This window comes from Numenius arquata, unplaced genomic scaffold, assembly GCF_964106895.1.
Source record: "Numenius arquata unplaced genomic scaffold, bNumArq3.hap1.1 HAP1_SCAFFOLD_1291, whole genome shotgun sequence".
Taxonomy (NCBI): domain Eukaryota; kingdom Metazoa; phylum Chordata; class Aves; order Charadriiformes; family Scolopacidae; genus Numenius; species Numenius arquata.
In genome coordinates this window covers 1-15,552 of record NW_027414095.1, presented here as the reverse complement: position 1 = coordinate 15,552, position 15,552 = coordinate 1, and the positions used below count along the sequence as shown (strand labels likewise).

General features: G+C 48.7%; 10 non-coding genes across 10 annotated transcripts; 4 read left to right on the top strand and 6 right to left on the bottom strand.

Moving 5' to 3' along the window:
* Nucleotides 1-399: 399 nt before the first annotated feature.
* On the bottom strand, nucleotides 400-472 carry TRNAK-CUU (transfer RNA lysine (anticodon CUU)). The gene has a single exon. It is a non-coding gene; the product is annotated as a tRNA-Lys (tRNA).
* A 2,174-nt stretch (nucleotides 473-2,646) lies between these two features.
* TRNAK-CUU (transfer RNA lysine (anticodon CUU)) lies at nucleotides 2,647-2,719 on the bottom strand. Its single transcript has one exon. It is a non-coding gene; the product is annotated as a tRNA-Lys (tRNA).
* Nucleotides 2,720-3,820: 1,101 nt separating this feature from the next.
* Nucleotides 3,821-3,892, bottom strand: TRNAE-CUC (transfer RNA glutamic acid (anticodon CUC)). The gene has a single exon. It is a non-coding gene; the product is annotated as a tRNA-Glu (tRNA).
* Nucleotides 3,893-9,113: 5,221 nt separating this feature from the next.
* On the bottom strand, nucleotides 9,114-9,186 carry TRNAV-CAC (transfer RNA valine (anticodon CAC)). Its single transcript has one exon. It is a non-coding gene; the product is annotated as a tRNA-Val (tRNA).
* Nucleotides 9,187-9,606: 420 nt separating this feature from the next.
* TRNAE-UUC (transfer RNA glutamic acid (anticodon UUC)) lies at nucleotides 9,607-9,678 on the bottom strand. Its single transcript has one exon. It is a non-coding gene; the product is annotated as a tRNA-Glu (tRNA).
* Nucleotides 9,679-9,892: 214 nt separating this feature from the next.
* TRNAE-UUC (transfer RNA glutamic acid (anticodon UUC)) lies at nucleotides 9,893-9,964 on the top strand. Its single transcript has one exon. It is a non-coding gene; the product is annotated as a tRNA-Glu (tRNA).
* Nucleotides 9,965-10,423: 459 nt separating this feature from the next.
* On the top strand, nucleotides 10,424-10,496 carry TRNAK-CUU (transfer RNA lysine (anticodon CUU)). Its single transcript has one exon. It is a non-coding gene; the product is annotated as a tRNA-Lys (tRNA).
* A 1,207-nt stretch (nucleotides 10,497-11,703) lies between these two features.
* TRNAL-CAA (transfer RNA leucine (anticodon CAA)) lies at nucleotides 11,704-11,816 on the top strand. Its single transcript has 2 exons — nucleotides 11,704-11,741; nucleotides 11,771-11,816. It is a non-coding gene; the product is annotated as a tRNA-Leu (tRNA).
* Nucleotides 11,817-12,191: 375 nt separating this feature from the next.
* Nucleotides 12,192-12,264, top strand: TRNAV-CAC (transfer RNA valine (anticodon CAC)). Its single transcript has one exon. It is a non-coding gene; the product is annotated as a tRNA-Val (tRNA).
* A 1,454-nt stretch (nucleotides 12,265-13,718) lies between these two features.
* On the bottom strand, nucleotides 13,719-13,790 carry TRNAE-CUC (transfer RNA glutamic acid (anticodon CUC)). Its single transcript has one exon. It is a non-coding gene; the product is annotated as a tRNA-Glu (tRNA).
* Between the last annotated feature and the right edge of the window lie 1,762 nt (nucleotides 13,791-15,552).

Sequence of the window (15,552 nt, the reverse complement as noted above, 5' to 3'; positions counted from 1 at the left end):
CCGGGGGTGGGAGGGGGAGGGAAACCAACCGGGCCAAAAAAAAAAACCAACCAAACCTCACTGTAGGGATGGTTTTGAGGTCCCTTTTTGGGGCAAAAAACGAGTAGAGAAACTTGAAACACCCCCGTCCCCCCCCCAGCACCTTAAAAAAAGGGTTATAATATAGCTATTATTTAGAAATATTTAGAAATAGAGGCAATTCCACCCTTTCTGCTCTGCTAAATTTAATCGCCGTGCTTCCAAGTGCTCTCCCAAATGAATAAACTGACTTTATGATTTAAAAAAGAACCCCTAAATTTCTTTTTTTTTTTTTTTTTTTGAGACGATTAGACGGCGCCGGCGATTGGCCGTCGCTAAAAATGGGCGGATTTGGGGCAAAAAGAAAAAGAAAACAGCCAGCGCCCAACGTGGGGCTCGAACCCACGACCCTGAGATTAAGAGTCTCATGCTCTACCGACTGAGCTAGCCGGGCTCTTAAAAAAATGCTCTATTTTCATGATTTTTCTGGCGGAAAAGTGTAAATTTGGTGCCGACGGAGCCAAAACGCTGGGTTTTACGAGTAGAAAAATGGGGGAGTTTTGAAGGAGCGGAAGGTCTTCTCCTGAAGGTTGGGATGGAGCCGGCGGACACCGAATGCAGACACCCCCCCCCCCAAAAAAAAAGGGGTTCTTACCTCTCTGTGTCCCCCTCTGTGGTCCGAGCGTCCGGCCGGGCGCGTCCCCACCCATTTTATTGTGTCTCCTTGGGCTTGGACCCGGGACCTGAACGACCTTGGGTTGAGGGGACGCTCATTGTTTGGTGGGAACGAGGTGTTCCCTCTCGCACCTGGGCAAACAAACGGCTCCTCGCCCGGTCCCGGAGAGACCTTCTGGGGACACCGAGTCTCTTCGTGCAGAGAAACCGCCCCCGAAAAGGACCCGTGTGTGTCCCCCCCCCACCCACCCAAGAGGCACATTTTAACAGACCCTACAACCAACCTTCTCCCCTTCTTCAGACCACCTAAATCTAGGGGCGGGGGGGTTCCTTCCCCGGAACAGGGGGAGAAGGATGCTCCTCGACCCATTTTTGGGGTCCCAACCCTCCCTCTCTCCCCCCTCCCTGTGTTTAAACCCAGGGATTTGTCCCACCAGGAACAGGTTTTCCATGGACGAGAGAAGGCGAGGGGTGGGAGACCTTCACCTCATCCTGGAGCCCGCTTCTCCCAAGGTTCCAAGTAGGACTTTGCAGAAGAAGAAAGGAGTTCGGGCTTCTCTCCCCTCCATTTTTGGAGGTTTTAGGGGTGGTTTTTCTTTTGGGGGGGGGTGTTTGATTTTCTTCTCCAGCTTTTCCCTCAGCTGAGCTTCTCCATGGAGCGGCCAAAACCGTGGTCTTCAAGCCAACGGACGGGGCTGGTTGAGCTTCCTTCCGACCACGGATATGGGGGGGGGGGGGGCCTTGAACCTCCCCGGGGAGCCAAAAAAAGCTTGGCCTTGATGGGATACGGGGTAGACACCCCCCCATCCCCCCCCCCCCCTCGCCCCCCACCTTGGGCCTTCGAGGTGCCCCAAGAACCCGCCGCAACTGGTGGAACCACACGCCCTCCAGAAACGGGGTTTCCGACCCCCCCCCAAAAAAGGGGGACGCTCTCAAGGGAGGACATTAAATAGAAGAAAACGGGATATTAACTATTTTCCTCCCCCCCCCCCTTATATTTATCCCTGAAAAGTGAAGAACGTGGATTTCTCGGGGGTTTTATTCGCTTCGAGAACGTTTCGTAGCGTTTTCTCTCCTCCCCCCCGGGGTCGGATTTGCTCCTATTTATTTTATAACCTTCTACTATTTATTTATTTTCATTCTTATTATTTATTTCATTATTCGTAGCCTTATCTTGTAATTAAAATTCTTATTTTATCGTTAATGTCCTTATTTTATCCTTAATAGTCTTATTTTATCATTGATATTCTTATTTTACTATTGATATTCTTATTTATTTTATTATTAACATTTTATTCGCCCGTCGATATTTAATTTTATTCTCAATATTCGTTATCGACATTTAATTTCATTCTCAACATTTAATTTCATTCTCAATATTTAATTTTATTCTCGACATTCATTTTCTATTATCAATATTTATTACTATTATCAATATATATTACTATTATCAATATTTATTACTATTATCAATATTTATTACTATTATCTTCATTATTTATGCTATTATTGCCTATTCTTTATTATTTTCCCATCTGGAGGGGGCTCAAAAGGCTGCATAAAGTCTTTATAAATAACAATATTACGACAAATAATGTAGATAATTTATAAGTAATAGGTATATTTGATAAATAATAGCTATAATTTAGAAATAATACGTATAGTTTATATAATATAAGCCATAATAAATAATAAATAAGGGAATTCTGGGGCTCGAGATGAGAGCGAGGAGGAATCTGGGGAATCTTCCGAGGCTGAAGGATTTAAAAGAGCGGAAAAAAAACGATGGAAAAAGGTGAGAAAAAAGGCTCCCTTTCGGAAAAAAGGGAAAATCACCCTGAATCCCCCCAAAACTCCCTTCTCCCGTGAGGGCTCCCAGCGTTGGGGCTCCCAATTGCCCGAAACGGACCCAAAATTTAATTTTTTGGGGGGAAAAAAAAATAAAAACGCAACCGCCCAACGTGGGGCTCGAACCCACGACCCTGAGATTAAGAGTCTCATGCTCTACCGACTGAGCTAGCCGGGCGCTGCGATAAAAGGGGATGGTGCAGCTGGGAAGAGAGGGGGGAGGGGAAGGGGGGAAGGGAAGGGGGGGGAAGGGGGGAGGAGACAAAGGGGCGGGGAAAAAAGGAGGAGGAAAAACGGGGGGGGGGGAAGGGGGGAGGGGAAAGGAGGGGGAAAGGGGGGGAAGGGGAGGAGGAAAAAGGGGGGAGGGAAGGGGGGGAGAAAAGGGGGGGGAAAAGGAGGGGGGAAAAGGGGGGGAGGAAAAAAGGGGGAAGGGAAAAAGGGGAGGGAAGGGGGGGAGCGAAAAGGGGGGGAAGGGGGGGAAGGGGGGGAGAAACTGGGGGGGAAAAAGAGGGGGGAAAGGGGGGGAAAAGGGGAGGAAAAGAGGGGGAAAAGGGGGGAGGAAAAGGGGGGGAGGAAAAAGGGGAGGCAAAAAGGGGGGGGGAAGGGAGAAAGGGGGGAGGAAAAAAGGGGGGGAAAGGGGGGGAAGGAAAAAGGGGGGAAGGGGAAATGTGGGGGGAAAAGGGGGGGGAATGTGGGGGGAAAGGGAGGGGAAAAAAGGGGGGTGAAAAGGGGGGGAGGAAAAAGAGGGAGGAGGAAAAAGGAGGGGGAAAAGGAGGGGGAAGGGGGGAAAAGGGGGGGAAAGGGGAGAGGGAGGGGGGAAGGAAAAAGTGGGGGAAGGGAAGGGAAAGGGGGTGGAAAAAAGGAGGGGGGAGGAAAAAGGAAGAGGAAAAGGGGGGGCAAAAGGGGGGGGAGAAGGAGGGGGAAGGGAGGGGGGAAAAGCGGGAGGGAAACGGGGGGGAGGGAAGGGGGGGAAGGGAAAATGGGGGGTAAAAAGAGGGGGAAAGAGAGGGGAAAGGGGGGGGAAAGGAGGGGGGAGGAAAAGGGGGGGGAAGGGGGGGAAGGGGGGGAGAAAAAAGGGGCGGGGAAAAAGGGGCGGGGGAAGAAACGGAAGGGAAAAGAAATAATGGAGAAATAGAAGGAAAAAAAAAGGAAGAAAATAGAGGAAAGGAAAGGAAATAGGAGACGAAGAGAATTTAAAAACAAGAAAAAAAGAAATAAATTAAATTAAATTAAAAAAAAAAAACCCTAAACAACGAAAGTTTAAGGCATAAAACAAGCCTTCCCTGACCGGGAATCGAACCCGGGCCGCGGCGGTGAGAGCGCCGAATCCTAACCACTAGACCACCAGGGAGGTGATGAAAGCGCTTTTTTTGGCCGGATCTAACGGCAGAGGGTGGGGGGGGAAGAAGGATTTGGGTGGAATTTGCTGTTTTGAGGGTCTGAACGTGTCTTGAACCATCTCCAGGGATGGGAGACATGATCCAAGCCCCATCCAACCTGGTCTTGAACCCACCTCCAGGGACTGGAGACACCTCTACCAGACCCAGGTTCCTCCAAGCCCCGTCCAACCTGGCCTAGAACCATCTCCAGAGATGGGAGACATCTTCCAAGCTCCACCCAACCTGGTCTTGAACCACCTCCAGGGATGGGAGACATCTTCCAAGCTCCACCCAACCTGGCCTTGAACCCACCTCCAGGGACTGGAGACACCTCCACCAGACCCAGGTTGCTCCAAGCCCCATCCAACCTGGTCTTCAACCACCTCCAGGTTTGGGAGACATCTTCCACCAGACCCAGGTTGCTCCAAGCCCTGTCCAACCTGGCCTAGAACCACCTCCAGAGATGGGAGGCACCTTCCACCAGCCCAGGTTGCTCCAAGCCCCGTCCAACCTGGTCTTGAACCACCTCCAGGTTTGGGAGACATCTTCCAAGCTCCACCCAACCTGGCCTTGAACCCACCTCCAGGGACTGGAGACACCTCCACCAGACCAGGTTGCCCCAAGTCCCGTCCAACCTAGTCTTGAACCCACCTCCAGGGACTGGAGACACCTCCACCAGACCCAGGTTGCTCCAAGCCCCATCCAACCTGGTCTTCAACCACCTCCAGGTTTGGGAGACATCTTCCACCAGACCCAGGTTGCTCCAAGCCCTGTCCAACCTGGCCTAGAACCAGCTCCAGGGATGGGAAACATCTTCCAAGCTCCACCCAACCTGGTCTTGAACCACGTCCAGGTTTGGGAGACATCTTCCACCAGACCCAGGTTGCTCCAAGCCCTGTCCAACCTGGCCTAGAACCAGCTCCAGGGATGGGAGACATCTTCCAAGCTCCACCCAACCTGGTCTTGAACCCACCTCCAGGGTTGGGAGACATCTTCCACCAGCCCAGGCTGCTCCAAGCCCCGTCCAACCTGGCCTAGAACCAGCTCCAGGGATGGGAGACATCTCCCACCAGACCCAGGTTGCTCCAAGTCCCGTCCAACCTGGTCTTGAACCCACCTCCAGGGATGGGAGACACCTCCCACCAGACCCAGGTTGCTCCAAACCCCGTCCAACCTGGTCTTGAATCATCTCCAAGGATGGGAGACATCTTCGAAGCCCCATCCAATCTGGTCTTGAACCCACCTCCAGGGATGGGAGACACCTTACATCAGGACCAGGTTGCTCCAAGCCCCATCCAACCTGGTCTTGAACCACCTCCAAGGATGGGAGACATCTTCCACCAGCCCAGGCTGCTCCAAACCCCATCCAACCTGGTCTTGAATCATCTCCAGGGATGGGAGACATCTTCCAAGCTCCACCCAACCTGGTCTTGAACCCACCTCCAGGGATGGGAGACACCTTCCATCAGGACCAGGTTGCTCCAAGTCCCATCCAACCTGGTCTTGAACCCACCTCCAGGGACTGGAGACACCTCCTACCAGACCCAGGTTGCTCCAAGCCCCGTCCAACCTGGTCTTGAATCATCTCCAAGGATGGGAGACATCTTCCAAGCCCCATCCAATCTGGTCTTGAACCACCTCCAGGGATGGGAGACACCTCCCACCAGACCCAGGTTGCTCCAAGCCCCGTCCAAACTGGTCTTCAACCACCTCCAGGTTTGGGAGACATCTTCCACCAGACCCAGGTTGCTCCAAGCCCAGTCCAACCTGGCCTAGAACCAGCTCCAGGGATGGGAAACATCTTCCAAGCTCCACCCAACCTGGTCTTGAACCACGTCCAGGGTTGGGAGACGTCTTCCACCAGCCCAGGCTGCTCCAAGCCCCGTCCAACCTGGCCTAGAACCAGCTCCAGGGATGGGAGGCACCTTCCACCAGCCCAGGTTGCTCCAAGCCCCATCCAACCTGGTCTTGAACCATCTCCAGGGATGGGAGACATCTTCCAAGCTCCACCCAACCTGGTCTTGAACCCACCTCCAGGGACTGGAGACACCTCCACCAGCCCAGGTTGCCCCAAGTCCTGTCCAACCTGGTCTTGAACCCACCTCCAAGGATGGGAGACATCTTCCACCAGCCCAGGTTGGTCCAAGCCCCGTCCAACCTGGTCTTGAACCATCTCCAGGGTTGGGAGACATCTTCCACCAGACCCAGGTTGCTCCAAGCCCCGTCCAACCTGGTCTTGAACCATCTCCAGGGATGGGAGACATCTTCCAAGCTCCACCCAACCTGGTCTTGAACCCACCTCCAGGGACTGGAGACACCTCCACCAGACCAGGTTGCCCCAAGTCCCATCCAACCTGGTCTTGAACCCACCTCCAGGGACTGGAGACACCTCCCACCAGACCCAGGTTGCCCCAAGCCCCATCCAAACTGGTCTTGAACCACCTCCAGGTTTGGGAGACATCTTCCACCAGACCCAGGTTGCTCCAATCCCTGTCCAACCTGGTCTTGAACCCACCTCCAGAGATGGGAGACATCTTCCAAGCTCCACCCAACCTGGTCTTGAACCACGTCCAGGGTTGGGAGACATCTTCCACCAGCCCAGGCTGCTCCAAGCCCTGTCCAACCTGGCCTAGAACCACCTCCAGGGATGGGAGGCATCTTCCAAGCCCCATCCAACCTGGCCTAGAACCACCTCCAGGGATGGGAGGCACCTTCCACTAGACCCAGGTTGCTCCAAGCCCCGTCCAACCTGGTCTTGAACCCACCTCCAAGGATGGGAGACATCTCCTACCAGACCCAGGTTCCTCCAAGCCCCGTCCAATCTGGCCTAGAACCATCTCCAAGGATGGGAGGCACCTTCCACTAGACCAGGTTGCTCCAACCCCCATCCAACCTGGTCTTGAATCATCTCCAGGGATGGGAGACATCTTCCAAGCTCCATCCAACCTGGTCTTGAACCACCTCCAAGGATGGGAGACACCTCCTACCAGACCCAGGTTGCTCCAAGCCTCATCCAACCTGGTCTTGAACCACCTCCAGGGATGGGACACATCTTCCAAGCCCCACCCAACCTGGCCTTGAACCATCTCCAGAGATAGGAGACATCTTCCACGAGCCCAAGTTGCTCCAAGCCCCGTCCGACCTGGTCTTGAACCATCTCCAAGGAGAGGAGACACCTTCCAAGCCCCATCCAACCTTCTCCTGAAGTGTCCACGCGTGGAGGATTCACCGAGGCTTCTAAAAGGGTTGGAGGCCCCAGGCCTGAGCTTCAGTAGAGCCCCCGACCCATGGGGCAGGGGGTGGGGGAGGTCCCAGGTGGGGCCGAAGGTCTTCCCAGGTGAGGAAGAAGAGCTGAAGGTTCCCATGAATTATCCCACCTGGGAGGTGAAATTTGGGAAAAAAGGGCTTTTTCACCCAATTTTGCCCATTCCCAATGACGTCATAACCACAGAAAATTGGAATTATCCCACCTGGGGAGTCAAATTTCGGAAAAAAGGGGTTTTTCACCCAATTTTGCCCATTCCCAATGATGTCATAACCACAGAAAATTGGAATTATCCCACCTGGGGGTCAAATTTGGGGGAATTTGGGAAAAAAAGAGTTTTTCACTCAATTTCACCCATTCCAATGATGTAATAACCACAGAAAATTGGAATTATTCCTTCCCTGGGGTGAAATTTGGGGGAATTTGGGAAAAAAAGGGCTTTTTCACCCGATTTCGCCCATTCCCAATGACATCATAATCTCAGAAAATTGGAATTATCCCTCCCGTGGGGTCAAATTTGGGGCAATTTGGGAAAAATAGGGCTGTTTCACCCGATTTCGCCCATTCCCAATGACGTCATAACCAGAGAAAATTGGAATTATCCCACCTGGGGGTCAAATTTGGGGGGATTTGGGAAAAAAAGGGTTTTTTCACCCAATTTCACCCATTCCCAATGACGTCATAACCACAGAAAATTGGAATTATTCCTTCCCTGGGGTGAAATTTGGGGGAATTTGGGAAAAAAAGGGCTTTTTCACCCGATTTCGCCCATTCCCAATGATGTCATAATCTCAGAAAATTGGAATTATCCCTCCTGTGGGGTCAAATTTGGGGGGATTTGGGAAAAATAGGGCTTTTCCACTGAATTTTGCCCATTCCCAATGATGTCACAACCAGAGAAAATTGAAATTATCCCACCTGGGGGTCAAATTTGGGGGAATTTGGGAAAAATAGGGCTTTTTCACCCGATTTTGCCCATTCCCAATGATGTCATAACCACAGAAAATTGGAATTATCCCACCTGGGGGTCAAATTTGGGGGAATTTGGGAAAAAAAGAGTTTTTCACTCAATTTCACCCATTCCAATGATGTAATAACCACAGAAAATTGGAATTATTCCTTCCCTGGGGTGAAATTTGGGGGAATTTGGGAAAAAAAGGGCTTTTTCACCCGATTTCACCCATTCCCAATGATGTCATAATCTCAGAAAATTGGAATTATCCCACCTTGGGGGTCAAATTTGGGAAAAAAGGGTTTTTTCACCCGATTTCGCCCATTCCCAATGACGTCATAGCCACAGAAAATTGGAATTATCCCACCTGGGGGTCAAATTTGGGGGGATTTGGGAAAAAAAGGGTTTTTTCACCCAATTTCACCCATTCCCAATGATGTCATAACCAGAGAAAATTGAAATTATCCCACCTTGGGGGTCAAATTTGGGAAAAAAGGGTTTTTTCACCCGATTTCGCCCATTCCCAATGACGTCATAGCCACAGAAAATTGGAATTATCCCACCTGGAGGTAAAATTTGGGGGAATTTGGGAAAAATAGGGTTTTTTCACCCGATTTCACCCATTCCCAATGACGTCATAACCACAGAAAATTGAAATTATTCCTTCCCTGGGGTGAAATTTGGGAAAAAAAGGGCTTTTTCACCCGATTTCGCCCATTCCCAATGACGTCATAATCTTAGAAAATTGGAATTATCCCTCCTGTGGGGTCAAATTTGGGGGGATTTGGGAAAAATAGGGCTTTTCCACTGAATTTCGCCCATTCCCAATGATGTCACAACCAGAGAAAATTGAAATTATCCCACCTGGGGGGTCAAATTCAGGGAATTTGGGAGAAAAAGCGTGTTTTTCACTGAATTTTACTCATTTCCAATAATTTTCCCCCACACCCAAAAATACCCCCCCAAAAAAGGAAGCTGTTTCTGCCCGGTTTCGAACCGGGGACCTTTCGCGTGTGAGGCGAACGTGATAACCGCTACACTACAGAAACTGAGCGATTTGGGGAGGGTTTTACCCCAAATTTGGAAGGGGCCGAACCCCTGGGAATTGCACCCCCCCCAACCCCCACCCCAAAAGCGCTCTCTTTGAGCCCATTTTCTCTCAATTGCCCCCCCCAAAAATGGGTCACCGGCTCAAAAACCGGCAGAACCGACTTCATATTTTTCCGCAAAACACCCCAAAAAACCCCAAAACCACTTAATTCTGCCTCCCCCCCCCCCGCCCCGAGACAACACCTTGAAGCTCCAATCAATTCCCACCTTGACCCCAGGTCGCCTCCCCCACCTTCTCCCACTCCCTTTTTTTTCCCCGAAATTTGCATTTTACACCGGAAAATGGGCGTTTTTTTAAAAATTTTGGGCTAAAAATGCTTATTTTAAAGAATTTTTCCCTTTTTCGTAGAAGGAATTATTTCCCTGACCGGGAATCGAACCCGGGCCACGGCGGTGAAAGCGCCGGATCCTAACCACTAGACCACCAGGGAGAGGCGTTTTGGGGCTGAACGGACGTTTTTAACGAATTTAACGATTTTTTTTTAAAAAAACAACACAACTCGATTTGGTTCGTTTTTATGAAATTTGGGGTTGTTTTTTTTTTTTAATTAATTCCGCGACCGGAGCAAAAGCGGCTGGACGGGGAGGTGCAAAGTTTTGGAGAGATAAGAGGCGAGATCGGTAAATTTTGGGGTGAAAACGGGGTCCCTGGTGGTCTAGTGGTTAGGATTCGGCGCTTTCACCGCCGCGGCCCGGGTTCGATTCCCGGTCAGGGAAAGATTCCCTTACTTCCTATTTTTCCTAAAATTAAGCTGAATTTTAAAATTCTTTCCCGTCTCCGCTGAATTTTTTTACCTGAAAATAAGAGGAATTTCCAAATTGGTGAAAAAAAAAAAAATAAAACCATCAAAAAAAGGCGCCCCCGCCCAAAAAAAAGAGCTGGTTCCACCCGGTTTCGAACCGCTGACCTTCGGGGTGGGAGGCGAAGGCGCTCACCGCTACGCTACGGAAACGCGCTGCGGCCCCTTTAAGAGCTCCCCTCCCCCCCCCCCCCGCCAACTTTTTGGCACCGGAAAAGGTGGGAAAACCCCCCTCAAAACGAGCTTTTTTCCACCCATTTGACACCAAATCCCGCCTCTTTGTAGTTCAGCCCCGGGGCCGGTGGCGGGATAAATTTGCATAAATTTGCATATTTTCCCGCGCAGCAAAATGGGGATAGACGGGGGAAAACGCGCAGCCCGGCTAGCTCAGTCGGTAGAGCATGAGACTCTTAATCTCAGGGTCGTGGGTTCGAGCCCCACGTTGGGCGACCGGTCCTTTATTTTTTTGGGTCGCCCCCCCCAAAATAATTCCCGGGTCCCCCGCTGCTGATGAGCCAAAAAAGAAGGAAATCACCCCAAAGGAAGGGAATTACCCCAAAGGAAGGAACCCCCCGCGAGAGAAGAAAATAATCCCAAGGGAGAAAAGCAGGCGGGAGAAGAAAAAACTAAAAAAGGAAGGAAAGAAAAAGAACAAAAGGGAAAAATAGGAATAATTTCAAAAAGGGAAGAGATAATTAAAAAAAAAAAAAAGGAGGCATAATTAGGAAAAGGAAGGAAATCAGCCCAAAAGAAGAAAATAATTCGAAGGGAGAAAACCACCCGGCAGAAGAAAAACCGAAAAAAGCAAGGAAAGAAAAAGAACAAAAGGGAAAATAATAATAATTTCAAAAAGGGAAGGGATAATAATAATAACAAAGAAGGAATAATTAAAAAAAAGAAGGAATAATTAGAAAAAGGAAGGAATTGAGCCCAAAGAAGAAAATAATTCGAAGGGGGAAAACCACCCGGGAGAAGAAAAAATGAAAAAAGGAAGGAAAGAAAAAGAACAAAAGGGAAAAATGCTAATAATTTCAAAAAGGGAAGGGATAATTAAAAAAAAAAAAAAGGAGGCATAATTAGGAAAAGGAAGGAAATCAGCCCAAAAGAAGAAAATAATTCCAAGGGAGAAAAGCAGACGGAAGAAGAAAAAACGAAAAAAGGAAGGAAAGAAAAAGAACAAAAAGGAAAAATAGTAATAATTTCAAAAAGGGAAGGGATAACAAAAAAAAAAAGGGAAGGAATAATTAAAAAATGGAAGGAATAATTAAAAAAAGGAAGGAATTGAGCCCAAAAGAAGAAAATAATTCGAAGGGAGAAAACCACCCGGGAGAAGAAAAAAGGAAAAAAAGAAGGAAAGAAAAAGAACAAAAAGGGAAAAATAGTAATAATTAAAAAAAGGGAAGGGAGAACCAAAAAAAAAGGGAAGGAATAATTAAAAAATGGAAGGAATAATTAAAAAAAGGAAGGCATAATTAGAAAAAGGAAGGAATTGAGCCCAAAAGAAGAAAATAATTCAAAGGGATAAAACCACCCGGGAGAAGAAAAAACGCCAAAACGAAGGAAAGAAAAAGAACAAAAAGGCAAAAATGCTAATAATTTTTAAAAACCTTACTTTTGAGCATAATATTCCGGTTTTTTGGCCCCAAAATCGTCGCCGTCAGGATGGCCGAGTGGTCTAAGGCGCCAGACTCAAGGCTGAGCCTTCCCCTCCCCCCCTTGGGAATTCTGGTCTCCGCGTGGAGGCGTGGGTTCAAATCCCACTCCTGACAGCTCCGATTTTTTTGGGGGGGTTCTCTCCTAAAAACCCCATTTTTCCCTCTTTTTTCTCCCTTTCCCCCCCCCTCCGACCCAAATCACCCCCCCCGCGAAAATTGGGGGCGAAAAATGCTCTTTTTGCTTCTTTTTTTACCCAATTCGGGTATTTTTTTCCGCCCCCCCCCCCCAAAAAAAATTAAAAATAATCAAAAGAATCGTTTTTCTTGAAATCAGCCCCCCAAAAATCAGGTGGGTTTTTGGGGAGTGGGGTCTGGAAGGAGCCCCGTGCGCGGGGGGGGTGCGGAGGGGGGGGGGGGTGGGGGGATGGGGGGGGGGTGCGGAGGGGCGCGGAAAGGGGCGCGGGGAGGCAGCGCCTCCCCCGGCAGAGGGTTTCTGTAGTGTAGTGGTTATCACGTTCGCCTCACACGCGAAAGGTCCCCGGTTCGAAACCGGGCAGAAACAGCTCCTTTTCCCTCTTTTTGGTTTGTTTTTTTTTCTTCCCCAATTTGTGTTTTGAGGGGTTTATTTTATTTTATTTTATATTTTATTTATTTTATTTTATTTTATTTTATTTTATTTTATTTTAAATCGATTTTATTTTATTTCAATTTAATTTCATTTCATTATTTTATTCCATTTCATTTCATTTCATTTCATTTCATTTTATTCTATTTAATTTAATTTTATTTCATTTTATTTCATTTCAATTCAATTTCATTTAATTTAATTTTATTTAATTTCAATTTCAATTTCATTTAATTTCATTATTTTATTTCATTTCACTTCATTATTTCATTATTTCATTTTACATCATTATTTCATTTCACTTCATTATTTCATTTCATTTCATTTCATTTCATTTCATTATTTATTTCATTTTATTTTATTACATTTCATTTAATTTCTTTATTTCATTATTTCGTTATTTCATTTTATTTCATGTCATTATTTTATTTCATTTCATTATTTAATTTAATTTCAATTTCAATTTCATTTCATTTTATTTTATTTCATTTTATTTCATTTCATTTCATTTCAATTTCACTTCATTTCATTATTTTATTTCATTTTATTTAATTTCATCTCATTTCATTATTTAATTTCATTTTATTTCATTTTATTTTATTACATTTCATTTCATTATTTCATTTTAATTTCGTTTCATTATTTCACTTCATTATTTCATTTCATTTCATTTCATTTCAATTTCAATTTCATTTTATTTCAATTTCGTTTTATTTAATTTCATTTCATTATTTAATTTAATATAATATAATTTAATTTAATTTCATTTCATTTCATTTCAATTTCAATTTCATTTTATTTCAATTTCGTTTTATTTAATTTCATTTCATTATTTAATTTAATATAATTTAATTTCATTTCATTTCAATTTAATTTCATTTCACTTTATTTTATTTTATTTCAATTTAATTTCATTTCATTTCACTTTATTTTATTTCAATTTAATATTTCATTTCACTTTATTTTATTTCATTTTATTTCATTTCTTTTCCAGTTCATTTTCATTTTCATTTCATTTTTTCTTGCTGAAATACTCCCTTTCCATTTCCTCCCGCCGTTTTTCCCCCCCGATTCCCAACATTTCTCCCTGTTCCCCGAATCGAATAAAATTTCCCAAATTGTAAATATTCCCCCCCCCAATAAAAAAAAAAATAAAATAAAAAGATAAATAATTCCCCAAAAAAGATGTGAAGCCGCGGGGGGCGAGTGGGTGGGAAGGGAGGGAAAGAAAAAGGGGAATAAGGGTTTGTTTCGTGGGGTTGTTTTAAGAGAAAAGGCGCTTTTTTAACCCCCCCAAAAAAAAAGGGGGGGGTTGGGAATGGTTTTTTTTTGGGGGGGGGGGATGGATCTTCCCTGGGCGGGAATCGAACCCTCGTCCCCAAAAGTGAATCTTCCCTGACCGGGAATCGAACCCGGGCCGCGGCGGTGAGAGCGCCGAATCCTAACCACTAGACCACCAGGGAGAGGCCGGACGCAACTCAACGCACCCACCACCAATTTTTATCCTTTTTTCGGGCCCCCTTTCCCCCTTTTTTTCCCGTTTTTTTTTTTTTTTTTTCCCCTTAAACACCCCCCCCGACCCCCCCCAAACCCCCTCCCCCCCCCGGTTCCCCCCCAACCCCCTTCCCCTCCCCCCCCCCCCCCAAATTTCCCCCCCAACTGCCGCCCTTTGGGGAAACGGCGGCGTTTCCCACAGATTTCCCCAAATCCAGGGGTTTTGGGGTTTTTTTCCCCAATTTTTTTTTTGGGGGGGGGGGGTAAGAAGAATGACCCCCCACCCACCCACCCCCATCTTGTTACTGGGAACCATTTTGGGGGGGGGGTTGGGCTAAAAAAGGGGCGAGGGGTGAGATGGGAGGGGGGGGAAAGGAGGGGGGGGGGTGTCAGCTTTTTTGGGGGGGGGGTTATGGGCACGGGTGCACCCCAGGATAATTTTTTGGGGGGGGGGGTCAGAGGGTCCCCCCCCCACAAATAAATGGAGGAAAAAAAGAGGATTTCGTTTTTTTTCTCCAGAAAATAAAAAAATGATGAGCCCCCCCCCCCCCAAAACCCTCGAGGGGGGTGGGGGGGGTCTTGGGGGGGGTGGGGGTCAGAGGGTTCCCCCCCCCCCCCCCCAAATAAATGGAGGAAAAGAGAGGATTTCATTATTTTCCCCAGAAAATAAAAAAGGATGAGCCCCCCCCCCCCCCAAAACCCTCGAGGGGGGTGGGGGGGGTCTTGGGGGGGTGGGGGTCAGAGGGTTCCCCCCCCCCCAAATACATGGAGGAAAAAAGAGAGATTTCATTATTTTCCCCAGAAAATAAAAAAAGGATGAGCCCCCCCCCCCCCAAAAACCCTCGAGGGGGGTGGGGGGGGTCTTGGGGGGGGTGGGGGTCAGAGGGTGTCCCCCCCCCAAATAAATGGAGGAAAAAAAGAGGATTTCAGGTTTTTTTCCCCAGAAAATAAAAAAAATTATGAGCCCCCCCCCCCCAAAACCCTCGAGGGGGGGGGGTGGAGGGGGCTTGGGGGGGGGGGGGGTGTCAGGGGGAGAGGGTGAAGTGCCCCCCCCTCCCCAGGCAGAGCAGGGGAGGATTTGCTCCCCCCCGAAGGAAGTGGGGGGGTAGGAAAAAAGGGGGGCGCGGCGGCGGGCGTCGAAAAAAGCCACCCGCCCCCCCTCATAATCCAGGTAAATCCCGACCCTTTGGGGGGGGAGGGGGGGGGAAAGGGGGGTGGGGGGGCAAGTGAGGGCTTGGTACTGACCCCCGCAACGTCCCACCCCCACACCCCCCCCTGGGGGTTCAACCGCAGCCGCCCCTTCCTCCCCACCGACTCCTTGGCCACCCCCAGGGCCCAGGCCTCCCCCCCCTCGCCCACCTCCACCTCCCAGTAGCCCCTCCCGCTGAGGAAACCCCCCCGCCCCAGGACGCAACGAGAGGCGGCGAAACGTTTGGGGGTGTCGGGGAGGGGCTGGCGGCAACCCCCCCACCTCACCCCCTTGCCCCCCGGCGAGAGGAGAAGGCGGGGGTGGGCCGTCTCGGGGTCCAGGGTCAGGCTGACTGGGGGGGGGGGGGGGGGGGGGAAACGGGACGACAAAGGAGGGTCACGGGGGAGCCCCCATTTCCCCCCTATTTCCCCCCCATTCCCCCCATTTCCTCCCCATTTCCTCCCCATTTCCCCATTTCCTCCCCATTTCCCCCCCATTTCCCTCCCCATTTCCCCCCATTTCCCCCATTTCCTCCCCATATT